Source organism: Hippichthys cyanospilos, chromosome 19 (assembly GCF_059441005.1).
Source record: "Hippichthys cyanospilos isolate Australia breed blue-spotted pipefish chromosome 19, RoL_Hcya_1.0, whole genome shotgun sequence".
NCBI classification, from domain to species: domain Eukaryota; kingdom Metazoa; phylum Chordata; class Actinopteri; order Syngnathiformes; family Syngnathidae; genus Hippichthys; species Hippichthys cyanospilos.
In genome coordinates, this window is record NC_142387.1 from 7,076,457 (window position 1) to 7,090,182 (window position 13,726).

The 13,726-nt window shown below is 38.7% G+C and overlaps 1 protein-coding gene across 4 annotated transcripts in view; it reads left to right on the forward strand.

Annotated features, from left to right (window-relative positions):
- The first annotated feature begins 8,576 nt into the window (after positions 1–8,576).
- Positions 8,577–13,726, forward strand: part of jcada (junctional cadherin 5 associated a) — a 134,079-nt gene continuing 128,929 nt past the window's right edge. For all 4 annotated transcript variants that reach the window (XR_015863659.1, XR_015863660.1, XR_015863661.1 and 1 more), the window contains exon 1: positions 8,577–8,634. The gene's annotated coding sequence lies outside the window, so the exon portion shown is untranslated. The remainder of the gene's footprint in view (positions 8,635–13,726) is intronic.

Here is a 13,726-nt window from a genome sequence, read left to right on the forward strand (position 1 = left end):
TATATATATATATATATATATATATATATATACATATACACACACACACACACACACACACCGTATTTCCCGCACTATAAGGCGCACCGAATTATAAGACGCACCCTCAATTAATGACATATTTCTAAGCTTTTTCAATCACAATGTAGTAATACTCAAGTAATAACAATAATAACTCAAATAATAACTCTAAACTCTCAATAGAATAACACCTCAATGTCAATATGACCATCCTTGTTCAACTGTAAACACACAAAAGAAACAGGTAAAGCTTACTTTATCACTTCATTCCCCATCTACGGATCCCAATCTCAATATTAATCCATATATAAGGCACACCTGATTATAAGGCACACCATCAGCTTTTTTAAAAAATTTAAGGCTTTTAGGGTCCCTCTTGTATGTATAAAGCTATATATGTACACACACATATTAACTTATATACGTGTGTGTGTAAAAGTACGGGTATATTCATATATAAATGTATGCACACGCACTCATGTAGGATTTTAAAAAAGTATTTACATTTTCTGACCTTCTATTCTCAAGCTGACAGAAAATAAGGATAAGGAGAAAGACATATTTCATTTACCATATAGAATGTCGACAGAGTATCTTTGCATCTGCCTTCCAATTATGGTAACATATTTAAACAAGCAGCTTAAACCTGAATTACTGGAATCTTCGGAAAGCAACGAGGGGGAGCTGATGGGCTCCACAGCCAGATGGCTCACTCTTTTGCAGCCCTCTGCTAAATATCCTAGATTCACTGACACAAGCAATAAAACAAGAAGGGTTGTAGGGATTCAAAGTGCTTCCTCAGCACACTAGAGTCTTCCTTTTCCGCGCGTCATTCAATTTAGAGAGCTTCTGGGTAGACTTTATACATAAAAATAAATACTGTTAAAATGCAGCTACTGATGATGGTGCAGCAGACTTGTCTTTTTCGGTTAGCGTAATTCAACAAAAAGTAACAACCGTGTAACTGTGGTAGTAGAAGGGTTAGACTCAGTCTTGCTACACGGAAAATTACCGAACCAGTTCCTCTCAATATAATAGAACACATCCAATATCTTTATCATATCTATGTTCACATGCAGTAGTTTAACAACTCAATAAATACGTGTATCAAAACCTCTGCCTCAGCACATATAATAAGGCTCAGTTACAGTACATCCAACAATAAAACTCTATGGTTTGAGTGTCTCAGGTCAAACTTCTGCTTACTTGGTCTTGATCCTGCAACAATGGCAGTTCAAAAATGGGTCAAACTGTTGTTTTCATGGATTCATTATTTATGCCATGTATCATCATTATTCAGTATAAATGGCTTTCCAGTTTTTTTGAGCATTCATTTGATGTCATTGACTACTTTATGTGTACTATACTATATATAATATTCTTAGGCCATATAAGTATGTCCCTGTCCTATTTGTATTTCGAATTTTCTTGGTCTTGATAGGACCTAAACTAGATATTATGCTATATATATATATATATATATATATATATATATATATATATATATATATATATATATATATATATATATATATATATATATATATATATATTGCGGTAGATATTATTGTTATCAAGAGATTACAAAATGATGGAATTAAGATTTGTGCTTGATATAATTAATCTCATTTTAATCCCCCCTGAATTTTCTGAGAAAAACCCTCAACCATTTGTTGTTTTTGCTGTTTTTTTTTAATTCATTTTGATACAATTTTTTACTGTGGCAGATTAAAAGGCTCAAGTTTGTCAAAGAGCTTTGCTGGCTCACTTCATTAACATGTCTGTTGCTATCCTTAGCTGTGGCTGCAGTCACAGCTGGGTTCTTTGCATTTATGTGGTAGGCTAAACTTGAGCAGCTTCTGTGTTGAGGAAGCTCCTCCTTACAAAGAATCATCACTCTACCTTTTTCAAAGTTACCATTGGGGCATTTTTTTAAAGCTAAATTTAGCCCATATTGGACTGACCTCTCACATGCTCTTCCATTTTCACGTCTTCCTACTCCTACTTCCTACTCCATTGCAAAAAAAATGCTCTAATCATCATACGGAAAGCAAAAAGTTAGAGATTAAAAAATGAGATTCCTTTGAATAAAAAAATAACACTTTAACTATGTCAGTAATATATATTGTTTTATGTCTCACATTCTTTAAACACCTCATGTTCTCTTGAAATGCTCCACCACAAAACCTGCAAAGTGTTTGTGCATACTTGCTACAGTAAACTTGGTTCTTGTGGGGTATACACAATCGTGGTTTGACACTGTTTGGGTGGCCTGTTACCTCGGGGGTAATTTACGTAAGTAGTACAAGTGATGCTTAACTAGTCATATCTATAGAGAAAAAAATTAAAACAAAAACAGATATTCGGCGGAGAAAACCTCACCCTTTTCTGAAATATGTTCATCTCACATTACTTTGCTGACATAAAAGCTTAACGGAAGCTGTTTTTATTGTCAACACCCAGCTCAGAAACAGCGAGGCTTCACGGAGGCCCACGGTTCACTTGTTTGCCCCGTAGCTCGAAGCAGAATAATTCCACCTTGGCCGGAGAATATTTATTTGAAACAGGTAGATGGTATCAAAAGGAGATGTAATTTCCCAAAAGCAATTCCGCTACACAATATGGGCCATTGTTTCGAATCCAGATATGAGAGGATCAAAGTGAATCTCAGCGTCAACATCAGGCAGCTGTTCACACCATCGGTTCAAAGGTGAAGGGGCTTTACATGTTCCTCATGTGTTGAGTCTGGCCTCTGTGCCCTCTTCCCCGCGGATCTCTTACCTTACAACAATAACCACGGTCCTTGGCAGGACGAAAATACAAAAAAATACCCTCAGATCTCCTGAGCAGATGCCTCTGGGTGGTGTACTACCAGGGTGGCTTAAACCTCAGACCATCAAGACCTTTCCACATCTGTACTGAGTTATGGTAGGCACTTTGCAACGTCAAAGCCCAGCTGTTCAAGGATTTGCTTTGTTGATGTCGAACTGGTGATTTTTCACTAGAAACAGACCTTAAGATCTCATTTGTGAGGGTGCTTCACTTCTATGGAAAAGCACAAATTCGTTATTGCCTTGAATGGTGTTGTTTTCTCAGTCTTCGGGTACTCTCATTGTTCATGCAGTTGCTGTGAAAAACTTTCCGGAGGAAGAAACTGAGTAGATAAGATAACCACTTCTTGGATGTAATGTTGCATCCTCTCTTCTCTTGATAGTATTTAAAAACAAAATAAAAGTAATCTCTATGTGAATGTGTTTGCTTTCCGATGACCTCACACATGATGTTGAACTAAAGGAGTCCATGTTCATTCTCACAAAGCAAATTGTTACCACAGGTTCCTGATGCTGATTCAGTCATTTTAGCTGAGGTGGTCACGGTGGTGACGGGTAGAACCACTTCTGTGTTTATGTCACACTCTAGAGCAATTGTTTGGGTTCCTTGCAGCTCCTGTGGTTCTGCAAGAATAGATAGAGGATGTAGTGACCACTTGATACTCCAAAAATAATTCTAATTATAGGTTTACGGATGGAATCTGATGGGAAATGGACAGTGTTGGCTTGTGCAGCCCACAGATGTGTGGTTATTATAGGCCAGCCAAGTTTAGCACATTCTTTCTGTATGAAAGAGCATTTCACGAAAAAAAGCCAGCCAAACTGAAGAAACTTGATTCTCCTTCCTTTAAGAAGATGGAAGTGGTTTTAGAAGCCTTGACCTGTGCCGTGTTTAATAAGCGGGCTGAACTTGATACCTAAAGATTGCTGTGATTACAGCATATCTAAACATCATATTTCTTTTCACCAACAATGAATATATTGTACTGCATTTATTGAGAATTGAAAGTTGAAAATTCTTTGTCCATTTTACCAAACAATTTAGACAAGTTACCCTTACAAAGCATCAGAAAATTAAAAGTACAAACCCCAATCTCGTTGAAGCTTTGATGCTGTGTGGAATGTAGGGCCTGACTGAAATGTATATTTTAGGCCAATGATTACCAGTTAATCAGCCGAATAAAGTAACTGTAATTAATAAAATTACATTTGTTTTCTCTCAATGCATTTCAATGGGCACATACCAATCGTCATTATTCGCGATTTGATGCAGGGCTTAACTGTAAATAATGTATATTGTTGCAAAAAAATAACTTTCTTTTTCTTTTCCCAGAATGCATTTAACTAATGATGATATAAGGCCAAGAATATTCATATGTGATTGTGTTACCAGTATTTGAATGTGCGTCATATCTAACACACATATGCTTCATTTATGTTGGACTATGTATTATAACATCGTTTTATATTTACAAACTCTGACTAAGTTGTTTGTGAATTAATGTCATCCACTTAAATTCCTTGCACATCTTTACAGGTTCCACATTAAAAAAAAAAAAAAAAGATGATATAGATGTAAATTTTACGATACAAGGTTATGGTATGTATTTATTTGTACGAAATAATAGGATCAATGTTACTTGTGTAACTGCAAACACAAGATATTTAATGTTCAACTTGAACATGGACAGGTTTGGACTGATCGCAGGCCAGCTCAGCAAACTATTTTACGACAAAGCTACTCTGGTATAACCCATTTGCAAGTTACCCATGCCATCTTGATGCTAGCTAAGTACAGCAGTAAATGCAGGCCTTCTTGACAATTTATTCTGTGTTCCTATATCACATGTGTCATACTGGGACCATATACAGTAAAACCGACAACATAAACAAATTTTCCTTTTCTTTTTGAGCTATTTTTCAATCTATCTTTTACAGAGCTGTATTGAAACATCAAACACACACACAAAAAAGAATGTTTAGTGACCCTAGTGAGGATAAGTGGATATAGAAAATGGGCGGATGGATAGAACTGCCAACTGTGAAATATGAGTTTTCTCCTTAATCGGAATTGACTACTTTCTAAGTATGGATTGCTCTCAAAGCCTCCTCTACACATACAGAATAAATTAAAGGAAATGTGGCCCGTGTTTTCCAACTTCAGCGTCCTACACTGGGCATGGCTGTTGGGCAAGCTAAGAAACGCTCAACCCCAAAACCACATTTGGCAAGTGGAGTGGTGACATCACTTGACTGTCTCCGTACCACATTTCGCTGCTTTGAGTTTCAAATGCAAGGCCCCTGGGAAATTGAAATGTCCGAGCTAACAGCAATAACAAAGCAGTTCAAACAGCGAGCAGAAGGAGGATAGGAGTGCTGACCTTCTGTGACACTAAGCAGGTGCTGTTGAGTCTACAGCCAAATACTATAAAACAACAGTTACGATGTTCCTCACCGAGCCCCATTTGTTCTTTTCACTCTTCTGTTTTTCCAATTTGCTTATTGTCTTATCATGAGCCGAATGCTATCCGAATGCTTTGTTCTGTGTTCAAACACCACATTCTGAGACTTAATGTACTCATTTATTATCAGATACGTGATATTCTTGGCAAAACTCTGATAGGATTTACTATGAAAACAGAAATAAAATAAAAGATAATCATTACAACGATAATCCAAACTTGATTCATGGAAACATGCTGTGACTCTGCAAACTGGGCGGAACATTTTACACAGTAGATTGTTTTCCAAGTGGAATATCCTGAAATAATTCCTACCTTGCAGGCCTTGATCTGACAGTACCCCTAGCAGCTTTCTTTGCTTTCAGGGGAATGCACTCATATGTAACATCTGTGTCAATATTATGGAGGTGGAGGGTCTTGGTCTTTTTAAGAGCTGGATAGGGAGTACAAGTGTCCGCTTTGAAAGCCAGAAGTGTAAACGAAGGGTTTGGCCAATTTTCAAGGAGAGTACCAAAACAACGTAAAATACATAACACTTATTAGATGACGGCAGATTATCATTAAATAAATCCACCTATTCATTTTCTACAACTGAATTCTATCCAGGCTGATTTAGGGCCAGGGGAGGGGTGCACCCCCATTTGATTTCCACCTAATTGCGAGGCTAATTTAGACTAACCACAATTCACACTTATTAACAATATACACCGTCTGTTACGGCGGGACGAGGGAGGACCCAAGAGCACGCACGCACTGGTAAGGGCAATGGCAGAGTGTTTATTGAACAGAAGGTGCGGGTAGTCGTGGGAGCTGACGGGAGCGTGGCACAGACGTCTGGGGGGTTCTGGAGTCGGGAGAGCTGGGGTTTGGCTGGGAGTCGGGCAAAGGGAGCGAGACGGGAGGGGGGCTCGGGCATACAGGTAAAGACGGCAGGCTAGCGGGTGGTCAGAGGCAGGCAAGGTCGAAATACCAAGGATCCAGTCAATTCGGCAGGCAATCGGGAGGTCAAGGGCGAACAGGGTCGGACAACAGGCAGGCTGGCAGGAGGAATTGCTGGAAAGCTCGGCGTAGCGCATAGAGACGATCTGGCGGGTTGTGGAGGGAAGTGACCGGGCTTTATACTGAGCGGGTAAATGGTTGCAGGTGTTGGTGTTCGAGGCTGATTAGAAGGAGGGCTGAGCGGGTGTGGTGAAGCTGGAAGTGAGGTGGCTGAAATGGTGGACTGTGACACCGTCAAAATAACTTTTTCGAATAACCCATAACACTGTCCTGATGAAAAAAATCTTTATATGCAAACTTAAGGATATCTGATAATATATATATATATATATATATATATATATATATATATATATATATATATATATATATATATATATATATATATATATATATTCAAATCTGCTGAATCCATTTTTCAATGTGGAATAAATCATACTGACAAGGGGACAGCCACATCAACCATATGTAAATAGCAAAAAGGGCCTGAGTGAGAAACTTGTGATTCTTAAAAGATGTCAGATTTGGTTCATTCTGTTACATAATACATATTGAATGCAGACTCAGTGACCACAATGTTGGGTACACCATCACGTTCCGATGAGATCCATTACAAGAACTGCGTTGAACAATTCGGCACAAGCACAACTATGCTTCTTTTTGATTGCCATCATAAAAATGTAGTTACCTATTACGGATGTGAGTGGAAATAGTTTCTACTATTTGACCCTCTAAGGTCTCTTTGGTCATGGTCCTCCTGGCTGATCTAAACACTATAAAAATACACTGACCCACATTTACCACCCAAATTGTAATATGTGTTCCATTAAACTGTATTAATTTATTTGCAAAAGGAAATTCCGTGTTGCAATGGCTTTCAGTATGTGCAATAGTTTTTTTTTTTCTTTTCATTAAGTCTATTCCTCTATGTGATGACATGGGACTTCTGAATCATTGGTGCTAGCTAATATAATATAGATTAACATTAGAATTTATTTTCATTTCACCAATCAGATTCGACTTGTATCAAATCACTTAATTAAGAATGTCTCTATCCTTTCAATGGTAATAATATGTAACACATTAATTTATGTAATAATCAGCATCTCTGGTAAGTTGGATGTTTTTATTTATGTTTATTTGCTTTAGTTATGTAACAGCTCTTTGACAGTTATATAACATTGTTTTGTTACAAATTAATTGAATATAGACACAACAAGGTTCTGGGATTCTGATGCAGATTTTTTTATTTATTTATTACAGGTTTACATCACTATGTTTCTTGAGACCAGTCAAAAAATATCAATTTTATTTACAAAAAAAGGTGTCAAATTAAAAGGACGGGGGCCAAATCTGGCCTGCCATGCCGTTTTATGTGGGCCGCAAAAGCAAATATTTAAATTTCCATGAGCCTTGCTAAATTCAGGTCCAAAATTAACTTGGCATGTGCAATAAATAATAACGCTTTTTTTGTTTTGGTAACCTTTATGCTTCACTTCTGATTTCAAAACTACTCAGCCATCATATTGTTATGTACAGTAATATCATATAATTGATTTGGTATTCTCATCATATCCACCCAATAAGGGAAGTTGTAGCTCCAAAATGGTCTGCGACAAAAATGAATATGTTTCTTTTTTTTTTTTTTTTTTTTTTTGGAATAAAAGCCAAACAATATAGTCAAGTTAGACAAGAGTGGCAACCTAAGATGGCCGCCGGTGGCTTCATTTTTTTCCCAAGGAGCCACATGTTAATCTAATCATATGTAAGTACGTGATGGCACTGCACCAAATATCGATTTTTTTTTTTTTGCCCAACAAACCTTGACCTGAGCATATAAACAGCGAATAGGTGAGTTTTTCTGTGAAGTGTGGAAAGAAATCATTGAAGGTTGTACTAGATGCACGGCCGCTGGCTTAATCATCTTAAAGGCGTGGAGTTTCATCAAGATTGTTTACTAGTCTGTAGCCATTTGATTGGCCACAGTAGTTTCGTGGTCAAGGATGTGTGGAGGTTAATTATTCATTAACCGCTGCTTGTCTCCAAAGATCTCCCAGATACAGTAACTGGAAAAGGTTAACCCTAAACATTTGCAGACCGCCTAGATGAGGTGAAACGCTGAGTTTACGTGAAGAGTGAGCGCCGCTGCATCCAGCTGCCTGCCCACTGGAGCGGAGGCGGGATGCTCCCTCGGTGCTGTGCTCCGTTCGTCGTGAGGGGGCTGTTCCCTCCGCACCATCCGAGCTCGCTCATTCGGTCCGGAGCAGCGGCAGGGATGAGAGCTTGGCACCGAGGCGCCAGCGCGACGACACGCTCCTCAGGTAAACGCGGAGAAAAACAAAACAAAACATAAAACCAAAAGTGCCTTTCGGTGCGTGACATCATTTTGTTGTTGTTTCGTGCGTGCAATATTTCGCTGGGGAGGAAGGGGAGCAATCGGGGGCTGAGTCGCATCCGCGCGCCAGTCAACATTTCCAGCGGTCCCTTCAACTTCATTCCAGCCGTCGCCACGCTCTCCGTGCACGGCTTGGTCTGCACCTCGGAGGGGGCCGTTCGGTTCAGTTTTTTTGGGGGGGCACTTTTCAGAGTCGGCATAACGCGATGTTTGTGGACTAGCAGCAATTGTATTTTAATGGATTTCCAACTTGCGGAGTGACGGGCGGCATGATGTATTTTTGCTTAGTTTTATTTGTTTATTTAATTTTTGAAGGGGACTCTTTTCCTATCAGCTGAAGGTTAAAGATTGCTGTGATGGAGCTAGCCAGGCTAACGTTAGCTCATCTTCGTGTTCTGCTCCGCGGAGGAGAGGCCAACTCCATCCAATTTACGCAATTTTCACTGTCCTAGCTCCCCGTTATAATAGACAACGAAGACAATAAAGGTATTTGGGGAAATTAATGCCATTCATTACTATTCCAATTCCAGTCTCAGAAATGTTGTCTACCCAGATCTTGCTTATGAACGTGTAGAAGTTGTACAATTGCATAAGTGATATTTCATTTACAGTAGGTGGGCGATATGAGAGTTAAAAAAAAAACTGAGCCATAATTTACTGAATGGTGGGTCACGTGTATACCGAATCCAGCCAAGGACACCACAGATTAATTTAACATTTACAATCTCAGCCACGCTGTAGTTGCATTTCAACCAGACATCAGTGAAAGTCAAAATAGCCAGACGGTGAAAGGAGTCTGGCATGTGCGCTTTTCAGCTGTGGAGTGTGTTATAGTAGCAACCTGAGAGGTGCCCGTCAGTTCATTTCATAACATACCAATCACAACACAAGGATTCGTGCATGTGCAGCTCCTAGTCTCATCCAGGACCGCCAAATGCATGAAATGGAGCTTGGCTGATGACAAATGGTGCTTTGTGGCTTGCATTTTGTCATTTGGTCTCACCTGCAAGCATGCTGGGGGAGGTCATCCTATACATTTGTTTAAATTAAAGTGGACCTATTTCTAGTTTGATGCCATAGCCAAATCATCTGAGTTTGATGGACCTACACTTGGCACTTTTTCATTACACATCAGTGGTATTCGTCCATTTTTTTGGACTTTTTTTGTCGAAAAAGAGGAGAAAACACCCTCAATCATAGGGATACATATGATAACCCTTTGCATTATGAGTAGTTAAAGTAGAACCATATTTATCCATTCTTGTTTAAAAAAAAAAAAAACATACACAGGTATTGTGTTTGCATACGCTGAATGGTTTAAATGTTTAAAAGTCTTGCGCGTACTGTAAATTGACTGGAACCTCTGCAGACCATATTGTCACAGTCAAGATTGTTTTGATTTTAATGCATGTGTGTGTAGTGTGTAGTTTAGTTCTACCATTGAATAAAAAAACTCCCTCGGGTTGGTCATCCGTAGCCTTAGGCCTGATTATTATTTTCAGTGGTGTTGTTTATATAGTATTTATGGTATTGCCCTAGGGTAATATCTGTTGGTTTCTGACCTTTCATAGTTCAGTGAGTATGTATTAAAAGCTAGTTAGTAAATGTCAGTAAATGTTCTAGCTAAAAGGGAGAAAGAAATCATGAGTATGGTTGTGTGGGCATATGTGTTGGTCTTTCACACGTCCCTGATATTGGGCTGGCGTGTGAAGGCCCCTGCTGGAAGTCCTCAGGGGGTGAGGTATGGTGAGTTTGGGGAAGGGAGGGTATTAAGAAGGAAACAGCTCATTAATTCCTTCCACCAGTGGAGGAAGCGTTTGCTCAGCGTATTTTGGAGAGGCCCTTCACACCTCCAAAATGAGTCAAAGTTTTATGAGTGGGCCAAAACCAAGCTAGCGATATGTATAGGGTGGGCAAACACCTTCATTTTTTTTTTTGCATTGCAGTTTGAAATCCCTGAGTTTCCCCTTCCCTCAGATTATTACTTTTCTTTGGTTCATTGAGCATGTTCTGACAGACGATCAATTTTTTTCCCCTCTCTCACGTTGTCCGTCTTCAGCATTATTTCATGGCCAGGTGCGCAAAGAATATTAGTCTGGCCATTGGCTGGCTGAAACCGTAGCCTTTTTCAAAGTCATCGGATGTTTGCCTAGCTACAGGGATCCCCTCGGAGCTGTAGTTTGATGTCACATGTGATGTCAGAGTCGAGGTGACGCAGGCAGGCAGGACGAGGCTCATGGATGTAGCCAAGCAGAAACATGTGAACGCGACTGACATCTGCCAGTGTGCCTCATGAGAGTGAGGAGCGAGAGATGCGGCATGAAATGTGAAACGCTTGGTGTGTATATTGTTATATTCTGATTGGAAGCCGGCCATATGTTTGGGCCATCTGCCTGTTCTCCGCTTCCTTAGCGTCAATTTATTGTGTGGCAATCAAGCTCTGGTGAGATAACCCTCACTATTTGTTTTCACTTGTTTACATCGCAGTTTTCCACAGCCATGCCTTGTGAGTGTGTGAGAATCCTTTCATCCCACCTGTTATCTGGTTCACATTTAAATTTATGCACCGAGCGCCTAATGCAATGTGTCTGTTAAAGTAATATGCAGCAGAATCTCAAAAATGTGAACATCATTGAACTCATTTAATCCCAAAGACGTATTTTTACGTACCTTACTTTGAGATTCAATCCAAGGTACTTTACTTATTTATTCATGTATGCAGAAAATGGCTGCATTGAGTTAACTCGAGTTATTTTTAGACCCTCCTTAAATTAGTACCAGGGATTAAATGTCTGGATTCTTTAATGGCTAGTGAATATATCTTTGGGACTTAGAATTAGTTATGGTCGAATAATGTAATGAAAATTACAATTTGAAGAAGAAAAAAACCTCCTTTGATCCATACATGAGAGAAAAGCAACACTTGCAGGATTCCCCAGTTTTGACCGCCACCTCACACTATAAATAAATACCACTACTATATGAATAATACAGAGTTATAAGAGAAAGTCCAGACCCGCTTAGTCATGTAGGGGCACGTGTCTTCGTGTGATTATGACTAATGCAATCACTCCTCTGGCTAGTTGCTAATGATAACGCTCACTTGCACAATAGAAATAAATGTAATGTAGCATTGTATAATGAATGAATATTTAAAGAGGCAAGCCAGCAGGGGACAGGAGAGGGAGAGGGATCATTTCGCCTTCTTGCAGGGTTGTGGTATCATACATAGCCTCAAGGAATGGACACAATAGTTGATTAAACATTTAATTGCTTGTCAAAAATTTGGTTGATTGTTGATTAATTCTGATCTTCAAACAGCTTTGAAGTAAAATGGATTGCACTAGGTAGCTTCTACCAGCAGTGCACTTTCAAAGGGAGAGACTCTCACAACCCTTTGTAAAATATATTAACACATACAGTACAGTATCATGCAACGATAATTTTACAATAATAATACATTATTTTTTTACAATTATATATTATGATTCTATATATTATATATATATATATATATATATATATATATATATATATATATATATATATATATATATAAGTCGAATGAAGTATGACTTTTGTTCTATACTTGTTTGTTTCCCTAAATGTGTGGTAATGGGCCTCATAAATTGGTGTATGCTATCTATGGAAATTTCCAAAAATAGACCCTTTCATTTTGACTACAATCAACAATTACAATCAAATGTGCCTGATAGTCTGAAAAATACATTACGAACTGAGATGTAGTCTCTCACTTAAATACACTGTGGTCGTAATCCGTAAGAGATGGTACTCCCCTCTTTTTTTTTTTCTACAGCATTGTACGTAGTACTATGTTTTTTTTGCGAACTAAAGAATTTTAAGTGTGCCTTATAGTCAAAAAGATATTCCTACATTTTGTTTATTTTGTTTACATGTGGATTTTATTGTGTTAAACATATTTTACCATCCCAAGCAAATAAAACTTGTTAAAATGATACTTTGAACTTTGTTGTTAACAAAGCCATTTTACTTGCTCAAAGTTAACAAAAACAAACAAAAAAAATCAGTCAACCATTCTTCAATAACAGACTGACCTTGACCTTGAAGCTCCTGTTCCACTGAGGGGATGAACATTTTCAAATGTTGCAAAATGGCCGCTGATGTCAGAATTCGTCAGTTTTTATGGTCAAAAATGTTTGCAAAACATTCACCAATATTTTACCTGACGTTCGTCAGCAGTTTTACTGATTTCTCATCACAAAAATATGTAAACATGCTGAAGATTCCCTTGCAGCAAGAAAAGTACAGGTGAATGCCCAGCAACCGTTTGGCAAATTTTTCCGACCTTGATCAGAATTGTTTGCCAAACGTATGCCAACAGTGTTATTATTTTGATTTGTGTTTTTTGCAAAGGAAATTTTAAAACATGGTCATGATTCCGTTGGAGCAAGAAAATCTACAACCCGAATATTCGCGACCTTGAACAAACCCGCAACATTCGTTGGCTTCGTAAATACTCACAGCAGGCTTTAACATTTTACTGTATTGCCATATTGCATTGACTTGCAAATGTATTTGTTGTTTTTTTTACTCAGCAAGATACATGCCAAGTCCACATCTGATGTGCAAAAGGCCATAGCATGCTAACCCTTTGATCAGCCCGCTTCTGGCTGCTAAACATGCCACTGTCATCTCCAGCAAGCCCCGGACCTTGACAGACACTAATTAGGACACGGCATGGATTGGGAATAGCTAAGTGCAGGTGAAGCCTACTGTGTAGCAGAACAGTGTGTCCGTGGATTAGCGTGCCTAATGACCTTGCCTTTATCTTTTTCTCCCTCGTTTTAAAATGCTGGCTGCAGTACAAATGCTCAGCCCCGAACATCCTTTTCCATATGAGTGCATTCAATTGAAAATCTCATGACGTCTAATGTCTTATGAGGTCAGCAATGTAAAATCAGTTCATTGATATGTTAGACGTTTGTTGCACAGCTTTGCACTCGGATTTTGTCATTTGTTCAGCCTAGAGGACAGTT